We start from the raw sequence: 13294 nt of genomic DNA, 5'->3' as shown, positions 1-13294 counted from the left end.
CCAGGAATTTCTAACAATCAAAGATTTCCCTGTCAACAATGTTCCAACACTGCTTTAATCTAAAATGCATCCAAGTATTCCACTTGCCACAAGTATTTGTGCCGTTTTCAAGACTTCTATCTTAGCCTTCATCTCTCAGCTTCATATTTATGATCTGATGTCGAGAGACTATGACCAACCTCAATGTCCTCATCTTTATCTTTATCTCTAGCTTTGCTACCCCCATCTCCATCACGAACTGTGCTCATTCTTTTGAGTGTTATCTTTTGAAGTATTTCTATTTTCAAGCTCCTCTATCTTTTCTAGTTCTTCTAGTCTTGCCATAATTCGAGCATATTCTTCATCTTCACCAAGCTTTTGCAGATTTTCTACCTTGTAGGTGTGTAAAGAATCTGAAACAGTTAGATTGAAAATTAGAGGGAAGCACCTTGTCTTTCACCCAAACTAATAATATATCATGCCTTGCAAATGTGAATATTTACAATATGTATTTACACAACAAATTAAAGTAAGTTGGAATCTCAAAAGTAGTTGCACAAAGAGAACATAGAAGTTGCTAACTATACTAAAAAAACATACATTACAATATGTGATTCCATTTCAAATAGATCAATATGACATCTCACAAGAACAATAAGTATATCTTGAAAAATGGTCTAAATCGAAATGTAACAACTAATTATGTGATTCCATTTCAAGCAGAGAATGATAATGTAGCTTACTATGGACCAAAACCTAACAAGAATACTTGAACCAAAACCTAATCATCCCAAGTCTAGATTCATACAACAGAAGGTTAGACCTGCAACTACCATATGCAGCTACATTAGTAAGTCTAGTAGTTATTCCTATGCCTAAGTTGTACTACAGAAGTTGCTAGAAAAGTATAATATATTTCTGGATTTGAAGAATAAGCAAAGTGACTGAACAACATGAAAGAATTCTTTTTCAGTGTAAATCACATACTACACGAAATGTTCACAAAACTTAACTTTGCTGACTAGTCACTTGATGTCGCCGACTATCGCTAAAGTATCTTCATCAACAGTATGCTTCAAGCGTTTGATCGCTTTGTCCACTTGCAAACAGAGGTCATTCTCATATGTCCTATTTCATTAGGCTAAAAGAGGGAAAAAATTCTATCACCATTTTTAGACAATGAAAATTTTGATAATTTTTTATGAAAAAAAAGTGTTTCATGGGTGAGCAGCAGTTTGAGAACTTCTCTATTTCAGTTTGTCCTGACAATTAAGACGATGAGAGAGATCGTTTGAACAAAGACTCCAATGATCAATCCCCACCATATTCCTTGAGCCACAGCAGCATCAAAAACAATTGTTTAATATTTTTCCTAAATCAAAACAGATCAAAAGAGTAATTTAAATCTTAGTTTTCACTTACAGTAGTAGCTAAACTACTTGAATCTAAAAACAATGCCGATGGGAAGTCTAATCAGGTAATAAGCACCCACATTTACATAAGCCACTATGGCTTGCCACCCACTTCCAATAGCAACTCCTACATCATCCATCCTCGTGAACACTTGAAGCTAGTCGTCCATTAAAAAAAATAATTATAGAATTTTAGATCAATGTTGTACTAGACAGAATTGACAAACCTCCATTCAAGAAAATGGAGATGGAAAGTAGAGGAGTTAGATTAATGATTGCTGGTGTAGAGCTTGCGCAAGAGCGTGTGCAGTATGAGGACCAACACACTGATGATCAAGCTAAGGATTAAGTTGGTCGTCACCATAACAAGGACTGCAAACTTAGCGACTCGAGGATGAGCAGCCCCCAACTCATTCCCTATCCTCACACTTCAACAAACAACCTCTGGTTATTAGTGAATGATTCATGGAGATTGATGCAAGTGCAGTAGTCGTCAAACCTTGCGGCATTGCTCAAGCCGAGCATGATCATGAAGTCCCAATTCCACTAATTTGCACTGGAATCGATCACACTGTCAGTAAGAAATTTAGATAGGAATTGATAAGCTGTGTGGTCATTGATTACCAGATAGATATGACATTGAGTGAGATTTCTGGATTTAGGAGGTAGCCTGTGATCAGTACGAAACCTTGGATGTGCCAAATCTCCAAGCTATGATGAATGTGAGTTTGAGCGAGGGGGAAGAGGAAGAGAGGGGGAGAAAGTTGGAGGGTTGACTTACATGAGCATGATGGTTGATGAAACAGTGAGTTTGAAAAAGAGCCAGATGCCGGTGAAGACCTTAATAGAGAGGTCAGTCCAGGTGGCCCTGCAGGAAGGGATGAGGATGATGTAGAGCCAAATGGAGAGGACGAGCACCCACCAAGGGATGCTGAGAGTGATGGAGGCGCCGAGGAGGCCGAAGTCAAGGACAAAGACGGCAAGCTAGGAGATGAGGATATGGAAGAGGAGGACGGCGACGACGATGACGGCCATGGGGTTGATGATGTTTTGAGCCTATAGGAATCGTTGCATTGGGTAATAAAGGGTGAAGGAGATGAGCTGAGGCAGGAGGCCGCGGGAGTAGATCCGGCCCACCTTCGCGACCGCGTCCGACTGGCCGTTGGCGTTGAGGAAGGAGCTAGAGAACAATGAGTTCGATCACCCAATCCCTCTCCCTGTCCCTTCCCATGGAACCCTAATTTGACCCCGATCGTGCCGGCTGCCTTCTCCGCCACGGCTCCGTCAAAATCGAAATCCTCCCCATTCTTTGGCACCTCCTCCTCGTTCTCATCTTCGAGGGTAGTGTGAAGGTCGCCTTAGCGTTAGGGACGAAGGAGGCGAAGGGCAGAGAGGAAGACGAAGTCGAAGTCGAAGTCGCGCAGGGCAGTGGCGTGCATAGGGTTTTGGGCAGAGGCAAAGGCGCGAAGGGATGGGCGGCGGCATAGGAAGGGTTTCACGGATTAATTCTGGTGTGGTACATTGGGTTACAAAAGTACTACATTTTTTCTAATTTTTAACAGTGCATTTTGCACACGCTGTTAATATTTATATTTAAAAAAATGTGTTGTTAATATTAAATATTAACAATGTATGTTACACGCCATAAAAAAATTTATTAACAGCATATATTTTTCTGCACGTTGCAGTTTATAAAAAAATAATATTATCCGCAGCGCACTTAATTGAGCGCGCCGTAAAAATTATCATTAACGACATGCCCTAACCATGTGTCGTTAATAACGTGCTATAGAAAGTCATATTTATTGTAGTGAACTATTAACAGCGCGCTCCACATGCCGTTAATATTAAGTTTTAACAGCACACTCTGCATGCCGTAGAAAAGTTTATTGACAGCGTACTTTTTCTGCACGCTGTCGTTTGTATAAATATTATACTATTCGCAGCGCACATAATTGTGCACGCCGTAAAAACGATTATTAACGGTGCACTTTAATTGTACGCCGTTGATGATGCGCTGCGGAAAGTCACTTTTGTTGTAGTGATAGAGGTAGCCTTGAGCGAATCAACAATGCCGTTCACCGGATCTCCTCGTGTTCTGCGCCAATCTTCGACATTAAGGTCGAGCATGCTTTCATTAAATGCTCCGAATGATTGAATGCCACGTGGAGCAATGCCATCGGCGTACGACGGCGGTGGCATGGTGTTTTGATGTGATCGAAGCGATTCAAAATGGACGGCTCGATGCATGCTTGGATTCCCGTGACCTGGATCCAACGGTGGAGGCCGCCCGGCCTTCACCCTATAAATTCTTCGTTTTCTTCTATCCCCTCACCTGCCTCCGCGAGCTCGACCACTGCCCCCTGCACTTTAGAGCTCCGGCAATCCTGTTTCTGCTCTCCGACGCTCTGCGGCGCCTTTCCCTTGAGCCCTTTCCTCGCAGCAAGGTTTTATATATTTCCTTCCTCCTTTCCGGTGTTTCCTCCGCATTTCTTCCTCGGTTTAGATCCTTGAAACTTCCTTTCATTTTCTGGTGTTTTTCTTCTGCCTTCTTGCCTTTTGACTCCTTCCGATCAGCCCATGGCTAGCTCTTCCAATCCCGAAGATCAGTCGCTCGGCCCATGGTACACCACCATGCAGTCCCGATTCGAACAGCGGGACTTCGATATTTTGACAGACAATTTCGAAATCCCGGAGGATTTCGAAATTCGCTTAGCTGGTCCTTCCTCTCGGCCTCACAGGCCGCCGCGCGGAGCTTTCTGTGTCTTCCGAGACCAGTTTACCGCCGGTCTTCGTTTTCCTGTACATCCTTTCATCATAGATGTCTGTAATTATTTTGGTGTGCCGCTCGGCAGTTTAGTACCCAACACCTTCCGTCTCCTTTGCCGTGTTGTTGTTTTGTTTAAGATTCACAACATCCCCCTCCGACCGGAGGTCTTTTTTTATTTCTACTACCCTAAGCAAGCCGAGCCGGGCACCTTCATGTTCCAAGCTCAACCCGGCTTGGTCTTCTTCAACAAGCTTCCTACTTCTAATAAACATTGGAAGGATTATTTTTTCTACATCCGCATGCCCGCTCGGGCCAACTTCCCGACCTAATGGCAGGTCAGCCTACCCCCACTCCCGAGTTGAAGAAGTTCAAGACCCGACCGGACTATCTCCACGCTGTAAATATATTAGCTGGTCTGCGCCTTGACATCAACAAGCTTCTTCACGAAGGAGTGATGTATATCTTCGGCTTGAGTCCCATACGGACTCCTCTTCCGACCGGCTTCGGTAAGAACTTTCCTTGGGCATTTGCTTTAATTGCTAACTGATTTCTTTTCTTTCCCTTGCAGCGGATATCGTCATGGATTCAGTGATGGCCGGTGTTTTGAAGAGAAAGGCGGCCGCTCTGGAAGCCGCGGCTGCCAAAGAAATGGAAGCGCTGGGTATCCAGCCGGTCGGATCCCACGAAGGGGAGAGTGGGACTCAAGCTGAGTCTGCCGCTCCGGCTTCTCCGCAAAACGTGGCCAGCGGAGCCACACCTTCTGGAGAACAAACTGCCCCCGAGGAAGGTTCCGCTCGGGAGGAGGAGCAGCATTTACAAAAGAGGCGCCGAGTGGAGACTCCTTTGCGGTCGGCTACCTCCGCGGTCCAACCATCCGAGCGGGCCACTGCAACTGCTCGGGGCAAGGCGCCAGAGACCGAAACCATCTCGTCCGATTGGACGCCTTCGGATTGGGACGAGCCCGCTGCTCCAGTGGAGGCTATTCCAATCAGCACCCTTCCGCCCGCTCGTCACTCAGTCCAACGCTCGACCATTCATTCGCAGTTTTCTGCGCCAGCTTCTGATCTCCTTCCGACAGCCGGTCGGACGACCCCCGGTCACGGTCGCATGATTCGGGTCACTCTCCACCTGCCGACTGAAGAGCTGCTGCCAGAGGCCGACCGTCCATCCGTGCCTGAGCACACCATCACCTTGAAAGGGCCCCTAGCTGAGATGTGGGCCGATGCTCGGGCACGCACAGCGCTGATCCCCCTTGGAAACTTGGCCAATAGCCACATGCGGGAGGCCACGGGGGTAAGTTTGCTCTTCTAAGCTTTGTATGCATTCCTTCCGATCGACCGATATAATTTTCGTTTGCCAGAGATGGGTGGAGGAAATTGCGGTTTCCAACCGCTTGGCCTTGGTGGATGAAGAGCTACGACAACTGAAGGCCGCAGTTGGTCTGTCCGGCCTTCAGGGCCCTTCCTATTTCGAGCTGCAAAAGGAGCTGAAGAAAGCTCAAACTATGCTGGTGGCTGAATAGAAGAAGACAACCGATCAGGCCCATGCCTTGGCCGAGTCCGAGCGGCAAGTTAAGTCGCTCGACACAAAATTAACCCTGGCCACAACTCGAAAAAATACGGCCATCTCCGATCTGGAGAAAAAGAACGTTGAGGCTCGGGGCCTGGAGCTGAAGATAAAGGAGATGACAGAGCAGCTCGACAGGGGGAAGGCGGGCCGCTCGACCGACGCGGAAAAACTTAAAAATCTGAACGAGGCCCTCACTGGCTCCCAGGCGGCGTTCAAAGAATATCAAGATGCCGAGCCGAGTCGAGTCGCGGCCTTAAGACAGAGCTACATCCGCTCGTCCGAATTCTCAGAGAAGATATGCGAGCGGATGTACACAGCCTTCGACTTGGCTATGACCGCCACCACCACTTATCTGAAGTCGAAGGGCCTTCTTCCGGAGTCTACCAATATTCCGGCCGGCGATCAGGTGGCGCTCCTAGATACCATCCCTAAGACCCTCTATGATTATATCGAGTAATTTTTGTAAATTGGCCGCTCGGCTAAATATGGTCCCTTTTGTACTTAGGCCGCCCGGCCTGAGATTTTATTTTTAATGCAATGCTTTCCTTTCGCGCACTCTATCTTTTTGCACATTGTCCTTTAGCCAATTAACATGTGTGTTGCCCGCTCGCCTATAATTATTTCGTGTGCTCCCCCATAAGGGATCTTAACAAAGTAATCGCCGTGATCTTCCCGCTCGGCAAAATATACCGCGTTCTTTGCGGGCATAGCTCGTTTACCAAGTGCCAAGTAGTTTTGGATACTGGGCCGCTCGGAGCGCGTATAGACGATCGAACGACATCGGAATCGCGTGCCTTGGGACATTAGATGCTTTAATCCACTCGGTGGGTTTATAGACGTCGGCTCGTCTCTCGATATTTAACGTCGGAGCTTGACAGTCTTCCGCTCGGAAGTTTATAGACGCCGGCTCGTCTCTCGATATTTAACGTCGGAGCTCGACGGTCTTCCGCTCGGAAGTTTATAGACGCCGGCTTGTCTCTCGATATTTAACGTCGGAGCTCGACGGTCTTCCGCTCGGAAGTTTATAAACGCCGGCTCGTCTCTCGATATTTAACGTCGCAGCTCGACGGTCTTTCGCTCGGAAGTTTATAGACGCCGGCTCGTCTCTCGATATTTAACATCAGAGCTCGACGGTCTTCCGCTCGGAAGTTTATAGACGCCGGCTCGTCTCTCGATATTTAACGTCGGAGCTCGACGGTCTTCCGCTTGGAAGTTTATAAACGCCGGCTCGTCTCTCGATATTTAACGTCGCAGCTCGACGGTCTTCCGCTCGGAAGTTTATAGACGCCGGCTCGTCTCTCGATATTTAACGTCGGAGCTCGACAGTCTTCCGCTCGGAAGTTTATAGACGCCGGCTCGTCTCTCGATATTTAACGTCGGAGCTCGACGGTCTTCCGCTCGGACGTTTATAGACGCCGGCTCGTCTCTCGATATTTAACGTCGGAGCTCGACGGTCTTCCGCTCGGACGTTTATAGATGCCGGCTCGTCTCTCGATATTTAACGTCGGAGCTCGACGGTCTTCCGCTCGGACGTTTATAGACGCCGGCTCGTCTCTCGATATTTAACGTCGGAGCTCGACGGCCTTCCGCTCGGACGTTTATAGACGTCGGCTCGTCTCTCGATATTTAACGTCGGAGCTCGACGGTCTTCCGCTCGGAAGTTTATAGACGTCGGCTCGTCTCTCGATATTTAACGTCGGAGCTCGACGGCCTTTAAGGCTACTTTTAACACAGCCGATCGGCGAAGATATTTGCCATCTTTATAATTTTGCTTCCTGCATTACAAGGACATAGGCGACCGAAATGTATATAAATTTACATTTAGCGCACCTTTCACCCAGCTTGGATAACGTACTCTCGGCCGATCGGCTCGGGGTCTTCTTCGTCGAGCGCTGGGCTCGGATAACATACTCCCGGCCGAACGGCTCGGGGTCTTCTTTATCGAGCGCTGGGCTCAGATACTGTACTCCTGGCCGAACGACGCGGGGTCTTCATTATCGAGCGCTTGGCTCGGCCATTATACCTCCGGCCGAACGGCTCGGGGCCTTCGTTATCAAGCCTTTGGCTACGATGATATACGCCCGGCCGATCGGCACGGGCCTTCTTTCGGAAAATTGCACTGAATTCTATGCCCGAAAGAAACTATATCTGAAAGACTAACCTGCCGATCAACATAAGATCTGACTTAATTTCTCAACTCCCGAATACCCGTGGAGTGAGGTGGATACAATGTACTCGTCGAAATTTATCAAGGCTAGGAGGATGGCAAAACTTCCCGGTCGGTCCTCCATGGCCGCTCGGCCCCCCCAGATGTGGAGGCGGCCTGCTGCGTTATCCTTTTACTTGAGCCTTCTGCTCCCATTGCTCCACGAGCCTTCGTCATCGAGCGCTTGGCTCCAATACTATACCTCCAGCCGAACGGCTCGAGGCCTTCTTCATCGAGCGCCTGGCTCAAATATTATACCTCCGGCCGAATGGCTCGGGGCCTTCGGCCTCGAGCGCTTGGCTCGGATCTTATACACCATGAAGATAGGCCGCTCGGCCGATAATGCCAACTACGCACATTATAACATTTTGCCTTCTACATTTCAAATATACAACCAAACGGAAAATATACATCACATATTCTATTGGTGCACCTTTCGCCCTTCCCCGGACAGGCTGGAGATAATTTGCGCATCATGGTGAATCCAAGTGCCAATCCATCTTCATCCGCTCGGCAGCTCGTCCACCCAACTTCCTCGTATGCGGTCGATTCATCACCGGACATCAAACTCCTGCTCTTGAGGTTCCAGAAAGAGGGGCTTGCTATAAGTTGAATTCGGGAGATGAAGTATCTGCTTTTGAGGGAAATGGGACTGTGGCAGTCGGTGCTTCCGCTCGGGAGAAGCGTCCGCTCGGAGGGCCTTGCCTTTTCTGTTGTCCCGTATTGGTATTTCATCTGACGAAGATTCCCGATTGCGATTCACTGCTACAGCATCAGGAGGCGTCCGGAATGGGGCCCGACGGAATAGAACGGTAGCTGGTGGTGTTTCCGCTCGACCACCAGACGCTGACGTTGCTTGCTTCTCCGGCCGCTCGGCTGTGGCTTTCTGTTTTTGCTCCACAAGCTTGGCGGCCCTTATCTCGATCAGAGCGTCGAGTTCCTCGTTCGAAAGCGTCACCAGGTGTTGTCGTCCAGCCTCGTCCATTGTTTCCGCTCGGATACAGGAACGTTCCCACAGACGGCGTCAAATTGATCCTGTCCGAACGCTGATTCAATGGACGTTGGGCACGTGGCGCTTCCTGGCTGCTGGTGTGGATCTTCGGATGGCGGCACGAAGCTCCGGCGAACCTGCACAGAAGTCGGGCCGGGAAGGGGTTCCCGGCGGCGACCCTCCGACGCTCAAGTCAGGCGAAGCTCAAGGAATAAATAGTGGCTTCAAAACGCGTAGAATGCATACCTCCGACGAAGAATGAGGTCCTTTATATAGGGCAGCGAAGAAGTGAGTGCACCTACCGAGGTGTACACGTGCCCATGACCCATATTCCAGTAAGGACTTGCCAGTAAGCTTCCCTAACCCATACTGCTACAGTCTTAGCATGTCCTCGATGGGACAGCGGAATCCCCTGTCACGAGATTTGGAGCATGGCCCGCACGTGAAACATACCTGCTGTCAGAAAAAGACGTTCCTTGTCCTTTTCCCCTTAGCTCTAAATCTGTCTTTCGGGTGGACAGCTCCCTCAACATCCGGCCGGACACATGCGATGGTTTACTTGGGAAGATCCTCCATCACGTGCTTTATGGGGACTATTAGCAGTGTTATCTTATGGCTTTGGCCGAGCGTGAGGTCCGCTCGACCCCACGACCTTTTCCACTGAGCGCCGGAACCCTGATTTCGACAGGGTGCCTTTTAACCATCAGCCGACTATCGTCCGATCGGGACGTTCGATTCCACCGGACGGCCGGCCTGCCGCTTGGTCGAACCCGGCCCTGTCGTCCGGTCGGACCCGGCCCTCTCCGGATGGACAACTACCACTGTGACTTCCACGTGGCGTTGACTCCACAGGGTGGGGTCCCCTGTTCTTACTACCGGATCAGCTATATATCAAAAAAAGCTCCAACAATATCTCAATTATTGGACTCTTTGACCTCTAATGACCATAAACATCATGTATTAATCCCCCATAAGATTACATACATATTCTCCACTCTTTTTGGTCATTTTCTAATGCAAAAAAATATTTTTTAGACTGTATCAGTCGACTAATATAAGTCTCAGTCGACTGTCATCGTCAAAATGAGTTTACAGAGACATTCTGTGCTCATGAACAGTGTTACCAGTTGACTGGTATAAACCCCAGTCGACTGTCATCGTTAAAATGAGCTTACAGAGACATTCTGTGCTCATGAACAGTGTTACCAGTCGACTGGTATTTTATGTTGGTAAAAATCAACCTTTTTGACTCACTTTCAGAAATGCGCCAAAAATTCCACAGACCTAAAAAAAATTCCAAATTTTGTGGAAAGGTCTATTTTATCCATGTCTACTTGGGAAAAATATATATAAATATATTTATTACAGATCCCAAGATTGACACAAAATTCTAAATTAGCTAAATGGTTCAATTGAACCTTGACCTAAAGTCATAGTTTTGACTTCTTCTTGATGAATCTGCCCACACTAAACCATAATGCATCCCTAGCATTAGTTTATATGGCATCTATACATCAAAAACTAATTTTCATGCAATATGAACCCAATTCACATTTCAATGCATGAAATACATCTCAATTGTGTCACCCCACTATGTTAGAGACTTAAGTCCGTCTTCTAACCACTTGACACATTTGATAACTCATCTACCATGGGTCCCAAAGACTCTTCCTAATCTTAGGAATCTTAACCTTAGTCACCTCCCTTGGTGACTCATCTACTATGGCTAGGCCACTTCGGTGCACCTCGGGTGACACTTGGCCTACAAAACTCACCTTCTTAACCTTAGACACCTTGTCTTTGGTTAGTTTCTTCTTGTCTTTCACCTTTGACACCTTATCCTTGCCATAATTATATGTCATCCTAGCATATTCCTTCTTATTGGCCTTGGATAACTCTCCCTTGTCCTTGGTCACACCTCACTTACCAATATCATGTGCTACCTTAGCACTTGACCTCTTTTTGGTCTTGGAGGGACCTAATTTGACATTCTTGGATCTTTAACCACCCAAACACATGTCAAGTCCTCTAAGTCCAATAATGAACCTATCTAGGACTTTCTCCATTGCTTCAAGTCTTACCTTCAAGACTTGATTTTCCAATTCTAGGGTTCTAACCCTAAAGTCAACATGTCCACCTTGGACATCCCTAGACCTACCCATATTCCTAGGCATATGTCTCTCTTTCTTGGAATTAATGCTTAGGTTTTCACCTACTTTCTTTTCCTTTGGCAAAGTGGTTTGGGTCTTATTAGGTCTACTCTTACTAGATTTAGCATGAATAGGTCTTCTAGGGTTATCTCCTACATTAACCCTATTCCTGTCATTATATCTAAATTCATGATTATGCTTGGGTAAATTATGAAAATTATTTCTAGTATGCATGGAAGAATTTAAATTTGAACTATAATTCAAATTAGGGTTTACCTCCCTTACCCTTGAAGCTCTCTTTTTCTCCCACTTTTTCAAGTGCGCCAATTTCTTGAGCTCTCCTCTTCTTGGGCACTTTGTGTGATAGTGTCCCCACTCACCACACGTGAAACACCTAATGTGCTTCTTCTCCTTCCTACAACTCACATTAGTTAAATCAACCTTGTTGAGTTTTGGCTTTACCTCCCTTACCTTTTGGAGCATTGGACACCTACTGTGGTAGTGTCCCATCTTACCACACTCAAAGCATTTGATGTGGTCCTTTGGCTCTTCTTGGTAGTTGAGGTGGAGGGTTGAGCTTCCAAGATCTCTTCTTCCTTGGATTGCTCTTCTTCCTCTTCACTTGAAGATGTGGACGGTTCCACTTCTTCCTCGCTTGAAGATGTGGATGATACCTCCTCATCTTCCTTTTCCTCCTCGGATGTTGAACACGTGTCAACATCCGATTGATCCTTCTCCTCTTGGACCAATGAGCCCTTCTCCTTGGGCTCCTCCTCTTCTTGGATTTGTGTAGGACTCTCATGAAGCGCAATTACCTTTTTTTAAAAGTCACTTGCGTTCTCGTATTCACTTACATTCAATATCACATTAGGAGGTAATAAATTAATCAAAATTCTAGTTATCTCTTTGTCCGTCTCTGATTGCTCCCTTTGCTCCTCAGTCCAATATCGACGTCGGAGATGCTTTCCCTTCTTGTCCGTTGGAGCTTTAAACGATTCCTCTAATGCAATACATTGGTTCCAAATCATTTGGAACCACATCTCCATGCGCTTCCTCCAATAGTCGAAGTCCTCACGCTCGTATAGAGGTGGGATTCGGATGTCCCATCCGAGAGGTCCCTCTGACTCCATCTTCTTCCTCTAGCCGCTCTCTTGACGATTAGTCTAACAAGAGCTAACCTCGCTCTGATACCACTTGTCGGGACCTTGACGTCCGCTAGAGGGGGTGAATAGCATCTCACCCAAATCGTCGCTTCCTACGCTTGTTAGTGCACAGCAGAAACAAAAATACTAACAAACAAAAGGAAAACTAGCCCTAGAAAACAATAAACAAGAAGCAAACCCAATGACACATTGTGTAACGTGGTTCAGAGATGAAGCTCCTGTTGGTGCAACCTTAGGTCAAGGTTGACCTGGGTGACCCGACTCGAGTTGACCTGACTCGAGGTATATTTTGATGTTTGACAAGAATAGAGAAGTTGTATTTTGATGTTTGACAAGAATAGGGAGCTTGGCACAGGGAAAAGTCCAAGTATGGAGACTTGGCACGGAAAAGTCCAAGCAGGGAGCTTGACACGGGAAAAGTCCAAGTATGAAGACTTGGCACGGAAAAGTCCAAGCAGGGAGCTTAGCACGGGGAAAAGTCCAAGTATGGAAGCTTGGCATGGGAGGTCGGAGAGGGCTCGGTAGCTCGTTCTCCGGACTAGGTCAGAGAGGGCTCGGTAGCTCGTTCTCTGGACTAGGTTAGAGAGGGCTCGGTAGCTCGTTCTCTGGACCGGATGTGGAAGTCGGAGAAGGCTCGGTAGCTCGTTCTCCGGACTAGGTCAGAGAGGGCTCGGTAGCTCGTTCTCTGGACCGGATGTGGAAGTTGGAGAGGGCTCGGTAGCTCGTTCTCCGGACTAGGTCAGAGAGGGCTCGGTAGCTCGTTCTCTGGACCAGGAAGACGTTAGGGTTTAGGGCTGGGAAGCTCTAAAACCAACAGAGGCATTGGATCGGTCTGTTGACCGATCCAGTGATACTTTGGCTGTCTGGATCGGTCTGTGGACGGATCCAGTGATACCTTAGTTATCTGATCGGTCTCGTGACCGATCAGTAACCACACAGTAGCTCTCTGTGGGTTATCTGATCGATCTGGTGACCGATCAGTAACAAGCGCGATGTGATTCAGACCTAAGGGGGATCGGTCTGTGGATCGATCCACCTATAGGCTGATCGGTCC

The 13294-nt window shown here is 47.5% G+C and overlaps 1 pseudogene; it reads right to left on the bottom strand.

The window, feature by feature from the left end:
- Window positions 1-206: 206 nt before the first annotated feature.
- On the bottom strand, window positions 207-2591 carry LOC121998711 (annotated as a pseudogene).
- Window positions 2592-13294: the final 10703 nt, after the last annotated feature.

This window comes from Zingiber officinale, chromosome 6A, assembly GCF_018446385.1.
Source record: "Zingiber officinale cultivar Zhangliang chromosome 6A, Zo_v1.1, whole genome shotgun sequence".
Taxonomy (NCBI): Eukaryota; Viridiplantae; Streptophyta; class Magnoliopsida; order Zingiberales; family Zingiberaceae; genus Zingiber; species Zingiber officinale.
This window is presented reverse-complemented; position numbering and strand designations above follow the sequence as displayed.